This window comes from Symphalangus syndactylus, chromosome 10 (genome assembly GCF_028878055.3).
Source record: "Symphalangus syndactylus isolate Jambi chromosome 10, NHGRI_mSymSyn1-v2.1_pri, whole genome shotgun sequence".
NCBI classification, from domain to species: Eukaryota; Metazoa; Chordata; class Mammalia; order Primates; family Hylobatidae; genus Symphalangus; species Symphalangus syndactylus.
In genome coordinates, this window is record NC_072432.2 from 137,675,807 (window position 1) to 137,690,933 (window position 15,127).

Sequence of the window (15,127 nt, forward strand, 5' to 3'; positions counted from 1 at the left end):
AATATATTCAAATATAAACTACACAGTAGCATTCTGTGAAAATTCTTTCTGTTCTGTGCATTCAACTAACAGAGTTGAACCTTACTATTGATTGAGCCGTTCTGAAACACTCTTTCTGTAGAAACTGCAATTGGACATGCTAAGCGATAAGAGGCCTACATTGGGTAAAAGAATATCTTCAAATAAAAATTACACAGATGCATTCTGAGGAACTTATTTCTGATCTGTAAATTCATTTAACAGAGATAAAACATATTTTTGATTGAGCAGTTATGAAACACTCTTTTTGTAGAAAATGCAAGTGGAGATTCGGAGCGCTAAGAGGGTAATAGTGGAAAAAGGAATGTCTTCAAATATAAACTACACAGAATCATTCGGTGAAACTTCTTTCTGATCTGTGCATTCAGCTAACAGAGTTAAACCATAGTTTTGATTGAGCAGATCTGAACACTCTTTCTGTAGAAAATGCAACTGGACATTTGGAGCGCTAAGAGCGTAGTAGTGGAAAAAGGAATATATTCAAATATAAACTACACAGAAGCATTCTCTGAAACTTCTTTCTGATCTGAGCATTCAGCTAACAGAGTTAAACCATACTTTTGATTGAGCAGTTTTGAAACACTCTGTCTGTAGAAAATGCAACTGGACATTCGTAGCGCTAAGTGGGTAATAGTGGAAAAAAGAATATGTTCAAATATAAACTACACAGAAGCATTGTATGAAAATTCTTTCTGTTCTGTGCATTCAACTAACAGAGTTGAACCTTACTTTTGATTGAGCCCTTCTGAAACACTCTTTCTGTAGAAACTGCAATTGGACATTCTGAGCGCTAAGAGGCCTATATTGGGAAAATGAATGTCTACAAATAAAAACTACACAGAAGAATTGTGTGAAACTTCTTTCTGTTCTGTTTGTTCAACTAAAAGAGTTGAACCTTAGTTTTGATTGAGCCGTTCTGAAACACACTTTCTGTAGAAAATGCAGGTTTATATTCGGAGCGCTAAGAGGGTAATAGTGGAAAAAGGAATGTCTCCAAATATAAACTACACAGAATCATTCTGTGAAACTTCTTTCTGATCTGTGCATTCAGCTAACAGAGTTAAACCATACTTTTGATTGAGCAGATCTGAACACTCTTTCTGTAGAAAATGCAACTGGACATTTGGAGCGCTAAGAGAGTAGTAGTGGAAAAAGGAATATATTCAAATATAAACTACACAGAAGCATTCTGTGAAACTTCTTTCTGATCTGAGCATTCAGCTAACAGAGTTAAACCATACTTTTGATTGAGCAGTTTTGAAACACTCTGTCTGTAGAAAATGCAACTGGACATTCGTAGCGCTAAGTGGGTAATAGTGGAAAAAAGAATATGTTCAAATATAAACTACACAGAAGCATTGTATGAAACTTCTTTCTGTTCTGTGCATTCAACTAACAGAGTTGAACCTTACTTTTGATTGAGCCTTTCTGAAACTCTCTTTCTGTAGAAACTGCAATTGGACATTCTGAGCGCTAAGAGGCCTCTATTGGGAAAAATAATATCTTCAAATAAAAACTACACAGAAGCATTGTGTGAAACTTATTTCTGATATGTTCATTAAGCTAACAGAGTTAAACCATACTTTTGATTGCGCAGTTCTGAACACTCTTTCTGTAGAAAATGCAAGTGGACATTCGGAGCGCTAAGAGGGTAATAGTGGAAAAAGGAATATATTCAAATATAAACTACACAGTAGCATTCTGTGAAAATTCTTTCTGTTCTGTGCATTCAACTAACAGAGTTGAACCTTACTTTTGATTGAGCCGTTCTGAAACACTCTTTCTGTAGAAACTGCAATTGGACATGCTAAGCGCTAAGAGGCCTACATTGGGTAAAAGAATATCTTCAAATAAAAACTACACAGATGCATTCTGTGGAACTTATTTCTGATCTGTAAATTCATTTAACAGAGATAAAACATATTTTTGATTGAGCAGTTATGAAACACTCTTTTTGTAGAAAATGCAAGTGGAGATTCGGAGCGCTAAGAGGGTAATATTGGAAAAAGGAATGTCTTCAAATATAAACTACACAGAATCATTCGGTGAAACTTCTTTCTGATCTGTGCATTCAGCTAACAGAGTTAAACCATACTTTTGATTGAGCAGATCTGAACACTCTTTCTGTTGAAAATGCAACTGGACATTTGGAGCGCTAAGAGCGTCGTAGTGGAAAAAGGAATATATTCAAATATAAACTACACAGAAGCATTCTGTGAAACTTCTTTCTGATCTGAGCATTCAGCTAACAGAGTTAAACCATACTTTTGATTGAGCAGTTTTGAAACACTCTGTCTGTAGAAAATGCAACTGGACATTCGTAGCGCTAAGTGGGTAATAGTGGAAAAAAGAATATGTTCAAATATAAACTACACAGAAGCATTGTATGAAACTTCTTTCTGTTCTGTGCATTCAACTAACAGAGTTGAACCTTACTTTTGATTGAGCCGTTCTGAAACACTCTTTCTGTAGAAACTGCAATTGGACATTCTGAGCGCTAAGAGGCCTATATTGGGAAAAAGAATGTCTACAAATAAAAACTACACAGAAGAATTGTGTGAAACTTCTTTCTGTTCTGTTTGTTCAACTAAAAGAGTTGAACCTTAGTTTGGATTGAGCCGTTCTGAAACACTCTTTCTGTAGAAAATGCAAGTGGAGATTCGGAGCGCTAAGAGGGTAATAGTGGAAAAAGGAATGTCTCCAAATATAAACTACACAGAATCATTCTGTGAAACTTCTTTCTGATCTGTGCATTCAGCTAACAGAGTTAAACCATACTTTTCATTGAGCAGATCTGAACACTCTTTCTGTAGAAAATGCAACTGGACATTTGGAGCGCTAAGAGAGTATTAGTGGAAAAAGGAATATATTCAAATATAAACTACACAGAAGCATTCTGTGAAACTTCTTTCTGATCTGAGCATTCAGCTAACAGAGTTAAACCATACTTTTGATTGAGCAGTTTTGAAACACTCTGTCTGTAGAAAATGCAACTGGACATTCGTAGCGCTAAGTGGGTAATAGTGGAAAAAAGAATATCTTCAAATATAAACTACACAGAATCATCGTATGAAACTACTTTCTGTTCTGTGCATTCAACTAACAGAGTTGAACCTTACTTTTGATTGAGCCTTTCTGAAACACTCTTTCTGTAGAAACTGCAATTGGACATTCTGAGCGCTAAGAGGCCTATATTGGGAAAAAGAATGTCTACAAATAAAAACTACACAGAAGAATTGTGTGAAACTTCTTTCTGTTCTGTTTGTTCAACTAAAAGAGTTGAACCTTAGATTTGATTGAGCCGTTCTGAAACACTCTTTCTGTAGAAAATGCAAGTGGAGATTCGGAGCGCTAAGAGGGTAATAGTGGAAAAAGGAATGTCTCCGAATATAAACTACACAGAATCATTCTGTGAAACTTCTTTCTGATCTGTGCATTCAGCTAACAGAGTTAAACCATACTTTTCATTGAGCAGATCTGAACACTCTTTCTGTAGAAAATGCAACTGGACATATGGAGCGCTAAGAGAGTAGTAGTGGAAAAAGGAATATATTCAAATATAAACTACACAGAAGCATTCTGTGAAACTTCTTTCTGATCTGAGCATTCAGCTAACAGAGTTAAACCATACTTTTGATTGAGCAGTTTTGAAACACTCTGTCTGTAGAAAATGCAACTGGACATTCGTAGCGCTAAGTGGGTAATAGTGGAAAAAAGAATATGTTCAAATATAAACTACACAGAATCATCGTATGAAACTACTTTCTGTTCTGTGCATTCAACTAACAGAGTTGAACCTTACTTTTGATTGAGCCTTTCTGAAACACTCTTTCTGTAGAAACTGCAATTGGACATTCTGAGCGCTAAGAGGCCTCTATTGGGAAAAATAATATCTTCAAATAAAAACTACACAGAAGCATTGTGTGAAACTTATTTCTGATATGTTCATTAAGCTAACAGAGTTAAACCATACTTTTGATTGCGCAGTTCTGAACACTCTTTCTGTAGAAAATGCAAGTGGACATTCGGAGCGCTAAGAGGGTAATAGTGGAAAAAGGAATATATTCAAATATAAACTACACAGTAGCATTCTGTGAAAATTCTTTCTGTTCTGTGCATTCAACTAACAGAGTTGAACCTTACTATTGATTGAGCCGTTCTGAAACACTCTTTCTGTAGAAACTGCAATTGGACATGCTAAGCGATAAGAGGCCTACATTGGGTAAAAGAATATCTTCAAATAAAAACTACACAGATGCATTCTGAGGAACTTATTTCTGATCTGTAAATTCATTTAACAGAGATAAAACATATTTTTGATTGAGCAGTTATGAAACACTCTTTTTGTAGAAAATGCAAGTGGAGATTCGGAGCGCTAAGAGGGTAATAGTGGAAAAAGGAATGTCTTCAAATATAAACTACACAGAATCATTCGGTGAAACTTCTTTCTGATCTGTGCATTCAGCTAACAGAGTTAAACCATAGTTTTGATTGAGCAGATCTGAACACTCTTTCTGTAGAAAATGCAACTGGACATTTGGAGCGCTAAGAGCGTAGTAGTGGAAAAAGGAATATATTCAAATATAAACTACACAGAAGCATTCTCTGAAACTTCTTTCTGATCTGAGCATTCAGCTAACAGAGTTAAACCATACTTTTGATTGAGCAGTTTTGAAACACTCTGTCTGTAGAAAATGCAACTGGACATTCGTAGCGCTAAGTGGGTAATAGTGGAAAAAAGAATATGTTCAAATATAAACTACACAGAAGCATTGTATGAAAATTCTTTCTGTTCTGTGCATTCAACTAACAGAGTTGAACCTTACTTTTGATTGAGCCGTTCTGAAACACTCTTTCTGTAGAAACTGCAATTGGACATTCTGAGCGCTAAGAGGCCTATATTGGGAAAATGAATGTCTACAAATAAAAACTACACAGAATAATTGTGTGAAACTTCTTTCTGTTCTGTTTGTTCAACTAAAAGAGTTGAACCTTAGTTTTGATTGAGCCGTTCTGAAACACTCTTTCTGTAGAAAATGCAAGTGGAGATTCGGAGCGCTAAGAGGGTAATAGTGGAAAAAGGAATGTCTCCAAATATAAACTACACAGAATCATTCTGTGAAACTTCTTTCTTATCTGTGCATTCAGCTAACAGAGTTAAACCATAGTTTTGATTGAGCAGATCTGAACACTCTTTCTGTAGAAAATGCAACTGGACATTTGGAGCGCTAAGAGAGTAGTAGTGGAAAAAGGAATATATTCAAATATAAACTACACAGAAGCATTCTGTGAAACTTCTTTCTGATCTGAGCATTCAGCTAACAGAGGTAAACCATACTTTTGATTGAGCAGTTTTGAAACACTCTGTCTGTAGAAAATGCAACTGGACATTCGTAGCGCTAAGTGGGTAATAGTGGAAAAAAGAATATGTTCAAATATAAACTACACAGAAGCATTGTATGAAACTTCTTTCTGTTCTGTGCATTCAACTAACAGAGTTGAACCTTACTTTTGATTGAGCCTTTCTGAAACTCTCTTTCTGTAGAAACTGCAATTGGACATTCTGAGCGCTAAGAGGCCTCTATTGGGAAAAATAATATCTTCAAATAAAAACTACACAGAAGCATTGTGTGAAACTTATTTCTGATATGTTCATTAAGCTAACAGAGTTAAACCATACTTTTGATTGCGCAGTTCTGAACACTCTTTCTGTAGAAAATGCAAGTGGACATTCGGAGCGCTAAGAGGGTAATAGTGGAAAAAGGAATATATTCAAATATAAACTACACAGTAGCATTCTGTGAAAATTCTTTCTGTTCTGTGCATTCAACTAACAGAGTTGAACCTTACTTTTGATTGAGCCGTTCTGAAACACTCTTTCTGTAGAAACTGCAATTGGACATGCTAAGCGCTAAGAGGCCTACATTGGGTAAAAGAATATCTTCAAATAAAAACTACACAGATGCATTCTGTGGAACTTATTTCTGATCTGTAAATTCATTTAACAGAGATAAAACATATTTTTGATTGAGCAGTTATGAAACACTCTTTTTGTAGAAAATGCAAGTGGAGATTCGGAGCGCTAAGAGGGTAATATTGGAAAAAGGAATGTCTTCAAATATAAACTACACAGAATCATTCGGTGAAACTTCTTTCTGATCTGTGCATTCAGCTAACAGAGTTAAACCATACTTTTGATTGAGCAGATCTGAACACTCTTTCTGTTGAAAATGCAACTGGACATTTGGAGCGCTAAGAGCGTCGTAGTGGAAAAAGGAATATATTCAAATATAAACTACACAGAAGCATTCTGTGAAACTTCTTTCTGATCTGAGCATTCAGCTAACAGAGTTAAACCATACTTTTGATTGAGCAGTTTTGAAACACTCTGTCTGTAGAAAATGCAACTGGACATTCGTAGCGCTAAGTGGGTAATAGTGGAAAAAAGAATATGTTCAAATATAAACTACACAGAAGCATTGTATGAAACTTCTTTCTGTTCTGTGCATTCAACTAACAGAGTTGAACCTTACTTTTGATTGAGCCGTTCTGAAACACTCTTTCTGTAGAAACTGCAATTGGACATTCTGAGCGCTAAGAGGCCTATATTGGGAAAAAGAATGTCTACAAATAAAAACTACACAGAAGAATTGTGTGAAACTTCTTTCTGTTCTGTTTGTTCAACTAAAAGAGTTGAACCTTAGTTTGGATTGAGCCGTTCTGAAACACTCTTTCTGTAGAAAATGCAAGTGGAGATTCGGAGCGCTAAGAGGGTAATAGTGGAAAAAGGAATGTCTCCAAATATAAACTACACAGAATCATTCTGTGAAACTTCTTTCTGATCTGTGCATTCAGCTAACAGAGTTAAACCATACTTTTCATTGAGCAGATCTGAACACTCTTTCTGTAGAAAATGCAACTGGACATTTGGAGCGCTAAGAGAGTATTAGTGGAAAAAGGAATATATTCAAATATAAACTACACAGAAGCATTCTGTGAAACTTCTTTCTGATCTGAGCATTCAGCTAACAGAGTTAAACCATACTTTTGATTGAGCAGTTTTGAAACACTCTGTCTGTAGAAAATGCAACTGGACATTCGTAGCGCTAAGTGGGTAATAGTGGAAAAAAGAATATGTTCAAATATAAACTACACAGAATCATCGTATGAAACTACTTTCTGTTCTGTGCATTCAACTAACAGAGTTGAACCTTACTTTTGATTGAGCCTTTCTGAAACACTCTTTCTGTAGAAACTGCAATTGGACATTCTGAGCGCTAAGAGGCCTATATTGGGAAAAAGAATGTCTACAAATAAAAACTACACAGAAGAATTGTGTGAAACTTCTTTCTGTTCTGTTTGTTCAACTAAAAGAGTTGAACCTTAGATTTGATTGAGCCGTTCTGAAACACTCTTTCTGTAGAAAATGCAAGTGGAGATTCGGAGCGCTAAGAGGGTAATAGTGGAAAAAGGAATGTCTCCGAATATAAACTACACAGAATCATTCTGTGAAACTTCTTTCTGATCTGTGCATTCAGCTAACAGAGTTAAACCATACTTTTCATTGAGCAGATCTGAACACTCTTTCTGTAGAAAATGCAACTGGACATATGGAGCGCTAAGAGAGTAGTAGTGGAAAAAGGAATATATTCAAATATAAACTACACAGAAGCATTCTGTGAAACTTCTTTCTGATCTGAGCATTCAGCTAACAGAGTTAAACCATACTTTTGATTGAGCAGTTTTGAAACACTCTGTCTGTAGAAAATGCAACTGGACATTCGTAGCGCTAAGTGGGTAATAGTGGAAAAAAGAATATGTTCAAATATAAACTACACAGAATCATCGTATGAAACTACTTTCTGTTCTGTGCATTCAACTAACAGAGTTGAACCTTACTTTTGATTGAGCCTTTCTGAAACACTCTTTCTGTAAAAACTGCAATTGGACATTCTGAGCGCTAAGAGGCCTCTATTGGGAAAAATAATATCTTCAAATAAAAACTACACAGAAGCATTGTGTGAAACTTATTTCTGATATGTTCATTAAGCTAACAGAGTTAAACCATACTTTTGATTGCGCAGTTCTGAACACTCTTTCTGTAGAAAATGCAAGTGGACATTCGGAGCGCTAAGAGGGTAATAGTGGAAAAAGGAATATATTCAAATATAAACTACACAGTAGCATTCTGTGAAAATTCTTTCTGTTCTGTGCATTCAACTAACAGAGTTGAACCTTACTTTTGATTGAGCCGTTCTGAAACACTCTTTCTGTAGAAACTGCAATTGGACATGCTAAGCGCTAAGAGGCCTACATTGGGTAAAAGAATATCTTCAAATAAAAACTACACAGATGCATTCTGTGGAACTTATTTCTGATCTGTAAATTCATTTAACAGAGATAAAACATATTTTTGATTGAGCAGTTATGAAACACTCTTTTTGTAGAAAATGCAAGTGGAGATTCGGAGCGCTAAGAGGGTAATAGTGGAAAAAGGAATGTCTTCAAATATAAACTACACAGAATCATTTGGTGAAACTTCTTTCTGATCTGTGCATTCAGCTAACAGAGTTAAACCATACTTTTGATTGAGCAGATCTGAACACTCTTTCTGTTGAAAATGCAACTGGACATTTGGAGCGCTAAGAGCGTACTAGTGGAAAAAGGAATATATTCAAATATAAACTACACAGAAGCATTCTGTGAAACTTCTTTCTGATCTGAGCATTCAGCTAACAGAGTTAAACCATACTTTTGATTGAGCAGTTTTGAAACACTCTGTCTGTAGAAAATGCAACTGGACATTCGTAGCGCTAAGTGGGTAATACTGGAAAAAAGAATATGTTCAAATATAAACTACACAGAAGCATTGTATGAAAATTCTTTCTGTTCTGTGCATTCAACTAACAGAGTTGAACCTTACTTTTGATTGAGCCGTTCTGAAACACTCTTTCTGTAGAAACTGCAATTGGACATTCTGAGCGCTAAGAGGCCTATATTGGGAAAAAGAATGTCTACAAATAAAAACTACACAGAAGAATTGTGTGAAACTTCTTTCTGTTCTGTTTGTTCAACTAAAAGAGTTGAACCTTAGTTTTGATTGAGCCGTTCTGAAACACTCTTTCTGTAGAAAATGCAAGTGGAGATTCGGAGCGCTAAGAGGGTAATAGTGGAAAAAGGAATGTCTCCAAATATAAACTTCACAGAATCATTCTGTGAAACTTCTTTCTGATCTGTGCATTCAGCTAACAGAGTTAAACCATACTTTTCATTGAGCAGATCTGAACACTCTTTCTGTAGAAAATGCAACTGGACATTTGGAGCGCTAAGAGAGTAGTAGTGGAAAAAGGAATATATTCAAATATAAACTACACAGAAGCATTCTGTGAAACTTCTTTCTGATCTGAGCATTCAGCTAACAGAGTTAAACCATACTTTTGATTGAGCAGTTTTGAAACACTCTGTCTGTAGAAAATGCAACTGGACATTCGTAGCGCTATGTGGGTAATAGTGGAAAAAAGAATATGTTCAAATATAAACTACACAGAAGCATTGTATGAAACTTCTTTCTGTTCTGTGCATTCAACTAACAGAGTTGAACCTTACTTTTGATTGAGCCTTTCTGAAACACTCTTTCTGTAGAAACTGCAATTGGATATTCTGAGCGCTAAGAGGCCTCTATTGGGAAAAATAATATCTTCAAATAAAAACTACACAGAAGCATTGTGTGAAACTTATTTCTGATATGTTCATTAAGCTAACAGAGTTAAACCATACTTTTGATTGCGCAGTTCTGAACACTCTTTCTGTAGAAAATGCAAGTGGACATTCGGAGCGCTAAGAGGGTAATAGTGGAAAAAGGAATATATTCAAATATAAACTACACAGTAGCATTCTGTGAAAATTCTTTCTGTTCTGTGCATTCAACTAACAGAGTTGAACCTTACTTTTGATTGAGCCGTTCTGAAACACTCTTTCTGTAGAAACTGCAATTGGACATGCTAAGCGCTAAGAGGCCTACATTGGGTAAAAGAATATCTTCAAATAAAAACTACACAGATGCATTCTGTGGAACTTATTTCTGATCTGTAAATTCATTTAACAGAGATAAAACATATTTTTGATTGAGCAGTTATGAAACACTCTTTTTGTAGAAAATGCAAGTGGAGATTCGGAGCGCTAAGAGGGTAATATTGGAAAAAGGAATGTCTTCAAATATAAACTACACAGAATCATTCGGTGAAACTTCTTTCTGATCTCTGCATTCAGCTAACAGAGTTAAACCATACTTTTGATTGAGCAGATCTGAACACTCTTTCTGTTGAAAATGCAACTGGACATTTGGAGCGCTAAGAGCGTACTAGTGGAAAAAGGAATATATTCAAATATAAACTACACAGAAGCATTCTGTGAAACTTCTTTCTGATCTGAGCATTCAGCTAACAGAGTTAAACCATACTTTTGATTGAGCAGTTTTGAAACACTCTGTCTGTAGAAAATGCAACTGGACATTCGTAGCGCTAAGTGGGTAATAGTGGAAAAAAGAATATGTTCAAATATAAACTACACAGAAGCATTGTATGAAAATTCTTTCTGTTCTGTGCATTCAACTAACAGAGTTGAACCTTACTTTTGATTGAGCCGTTCTGAAACACTCTTTCTGTAGAAACTGCAATTGGACATTCTGAGCGCTAAGAGGCCTATATTGGGAAAAAGAATGTCTACAAATAAAAACTACACAGAAGAATTGTGTGAAACTTCTTTCTGTTCTGTTTGTTCAACTAAAAGAGTTGAACCTTAGTTTTGATTGAGCCGTTCTGAAACACTCTTTCTGTAGAAAATGCAAGTGGAGATTCGGAGCGCTAAGAGGGTAATAGTGGAAAAAGGAATGTCTCCAAATATAAACTTCGCAGAATCATTCTGTGAAACTTCTTTCTGATCTGTGCATTCAGCTAACAGAGTTAAACCATACTTTTCATTGAGCAGATCTGAACACTCTTTCTGTAGAAAATGCAACTGGACATTTGGAGCGCTAAGAGAGTAGTAGTGGAAAAAGGAATATATTCAAATATAAACTACACAGAAGCATTCTGTGAAACTTCTTTCTGATCTGAGCATTCAGCTAACAGAGTTAAACCATACTTTTGATTGAGCAGTTTTGAAACACTCTGTCTGTAGAAAATGCAACTGGACATTCGTAGCGCTAAGTGGGTAATAGTGGAAAAAAGAATATGTTCAAATATAAACTACACAGAAGCATTGTATGAAACTTCTTTCTGTTCTGTGCATTCAACTAACAGAGTTGAACCTTACTTTTGATTGAGCCTTTCTGAAACACTCTTTCTGTAGAAACTGCAATTGGATATTCTGAGCGCTAAGAGGCCTCTATTGGGAAAAATAATATCTTCAAATAAAAACTACACAGAAGCATTGTGTGAAACTTATTTCTGATATGTTCATTAAGCTAACAGAGTTAAACCATACTTTTGATTGCGCAGTTCTGAACACTCTTTCTGTAGAAAATGCAAGTGGACATTCGGAGCGCTAAGAGGGTAATAGTGGAAAAAGGAATATATTCAAATATAAACTACACAGTAGCATTCTGTGAAAATTCTTTCTGTTCTGTGCATTCAACTAACAGAGTTGAACCTTACTTTTGATTGAGCCGTTCTGAAACACTCTTTCTGTAGAAACTGCAATTGGACATGCTAAGCGCTAAGAGGCCTACATTGGGTAAAAGAATATCTTCAAATAAAAACTACACAGATGCATTCTGTGGAACTTATTTCTGATCTGTAAATTCATTTAACAGAGATAAAACATATTTTTGATTGAGCAGTTATGAAACACTCTTTTTGTAGAAAATGCAAGTGGAGATTCGGAGCGCTAAGAGGGTAATATTGGAAAAAGGAATGTCTTCAAATATAAACTACACAGAATCATTCGGTGAAACTTCTTTCTGATCTCTGCATTCAGCTAACAGAGTTAAACCATACTTTTGATTGAGCAGATCTGAACACTCTTTCTGTTGAAAATGCAACTGGACATTTGGAGCGCTAAGAGCGTACTAGTGGAAAAAGGAATATATTCAAATATAAACTACACAGAAGCATTCTGTGAAACTTCTTTCTGATCTGAGCATTCAGCTAACAGAGTTAAACCATACTTTTGATTGAGCAGTTTTGAAACACTCTGTCTGTAGAAAATGCAACTGGACATTCGTAGCGCTAAGTGGGTAATAGTGGAAAAAAGAATATGTTCAAATATAAACTACACAGAAGCATTGTATGAAAATTCTTTCTGTTCTGTGCATTCAACTAACAGAGTTGAACCTTACTTTTGATTGAGCCGTTCTGAAACACTCTTTCTGTAGAAACTGCAATTGGACATTCTGAGCGCTAAGAGGCCTATATTGGGAAAAAGAATGTCTACAAATAAAAACTACACAGAAGAATTGTGTGAAACTTCTTTCTGTTCTGTTTGTTCAACTAAAAGAGTTGAACCTTAGTTTTGATTGAGCCGTTCTGAAACACTCTTTCTGTAGAAAATGCAAGTGGAGATTCGGAGCGCTAAGAGGGTAATAGTGGAAAAAGGAATGTCTCCAAATATAAACTACACAGAATCATTCTGTGAAACTTCTTTCTGATCTGTGCATTCAGCTAACAGAGTTAAACCATACTTTTGATTGAGCAGATCTGAACGCTCTTTCTGTAGAAAATGCAACTGGACATTTGGAGCGCTAAGAGAGTAGTAGTGGAAAAAGGAATATATTCAAATATAAACTACACAGAAGCATTCTGTGAAACTTCTTTCTGATCTGAGCATTCAGCTAACAGTGTTAAACCATACTTTTGATTGAGCAGTTTTGAAACACTCTGTCTGTAGAAAATGCAACTGGACATTCGTAGCGCTAAGTGGGTAATAGTGGAAAAAAAATATGTTCAAATATAAACTACACAGAAGCATTGTATGAAACTTCTTTCTGTTCTGTGCATTCAACTAACAGAGTTGAACCTTACTTTTGATTGAGCCTTTCTGAAACACTCTTTCTGTAGAAACTGCAATTGGATATTCTGAGCGCTAAGAGGCCTCTATTGGGAAAAATAATATCTTCAAATAAAAACTACACAGAAGCATTGTGTGAAACTTATTTCTGATATGTTCATTAAGCTAACAGAGTTAAACCATACTTTTGATTGCGCAGTTCTGAACACTCTTTCTGTAGAAAATGCAAGTGGACATTCGGAGCGCTAAGAGGGTAATAGTGGAAAAAGGAATATATTCAAATATAAACTACAAAGTAGCATTCTGTGAAAATTCTTTCTGTTCTGTGCATTCAACTAACAGAGTTGAACCTTACTTTTGATTGAGCCGTTCTGAAACACTCTTTCTGTAGAAACTGCAATTGGACATGCTAAGCGCTAAGAGGCCTACATTGGGTAAAAGTATATCTTCAAATAAAAACTACACAGATGCATTCTGTGGAACTTATTTCTGATCTGTAAATTCATTTAACAGAGATAAAACATATTTTTGATTGAGCAGTTATGAAACACTCTTTTTGTAGAAAATGCAAGTGGAGATTCGGAGCGCTAAGATGGTAATATTGGAAAAAGGAATGTCTTCAAATATAAACTACACAGAATCATTCGGTGAAACTTCTTTCCGATCTGTGCATTCAGCTAACAGAGTTAAACCATACTTTTGATTGAGCAGATCTGAACACTCTTTCTGTTGAAAATGCAACTGGACATTTGGAGCGCTAAGAGCGTAGTAGTGGAAAAAGGAATATATTCAAATATAAACTACACAGAAGCATTCTGTGAAACTTCTTTCTGATCTGAGCATTCAGCTAACAGAGTTAAACCATACTTTTGATTGAGCAGTTTTGAAACACTCTGTCTGTAGAAAATGCAACTGGACATTCGTAGCGCTAAGTGGGTAATAGTGGAAAAAAGAATATGTTCAAATATAAACTACACAGAAGCATTGTATGAAACTTCTTTCTGTTCTGTGCATTCAACTAACAGAGTTGAACCTTACTTTTGATTGAGCCGTTCTGAAACACTCTTTCTGTAGAAACTGCAATTGGACATTCTGAGCGCTAAGAGGCCTATATTGGGAAAAAGAATGTCTACAAATAAAAACTACACAGAAGAATTGTGTGAAACTTCTTTCTGTTCTGTTTGTTCAACTAAAAGAGTTGAACCTTAGTTTTGATTGAGCCGTTCTGAAACACTCTTTCTGTAGAAAATGCAAGTGGAGATTCGGAGCGCTAAGAGGGTAATAGTGGAAAAAGGAATGTCTCCAAATATAAACTACACAGAATCATTCTGTGAAACTTCTTTCTGATCTGTGCATTCAGCTAACAGAGTTAAACCATACTTTTCATTGAGCAGATCTGAACACTCTTTCTGTAGAAAATGCAACTGGACATTTGGAGTGCTAAGAGAGTAGTAGTGGAAAAAGGAATATATTCAAATATAAACTACACAGAAGCATTCTGTGAAACTTCTTTCTGATCTGAGCATTCAGCTAACAGAGTTAAACCATACTTTTGATTGAGCAGTTTTGAAACACTCTGTCTGTAGAAAATGCAACTGGACATTCGTAGCGCTAAGTGGGTAATAGTGGAAAAAAGAATATGTTCAAATATAAACTACACAGAATCGTCGTATGAAACTACTTTCTGTTCTGTGCATTCAACTAACAGAGTTGAACCTTACCTTTGATTGAGCCTTTCTGAAACACTCTTTCTGTAGAAACTGCAATTGGACATTCTGAGCGCTAAGAGGCCTCTATTGGGAAAAATAATAACTTCAAATAAAAACTACACAGAAGCATTGTGTGAAACTTATTTCTGATATGTTCATTAAGCTAACAGAGTTAAACCATACTTTTGATTGCGCAGTTCTGAACACTCTTTCTGTAGATAATGCAAGTGGACATTCGGAGCGCTAAGAGGGTAATAGTGGAAAAAGGAATATATTCAAATATAAACTACACAGTAGCATTCTGTGAAAATTCTTTCTGTTCTGTGCATTCAACTAACAGAGTTGAACCTTACTTTTGATTGAGCCGTTCTGAA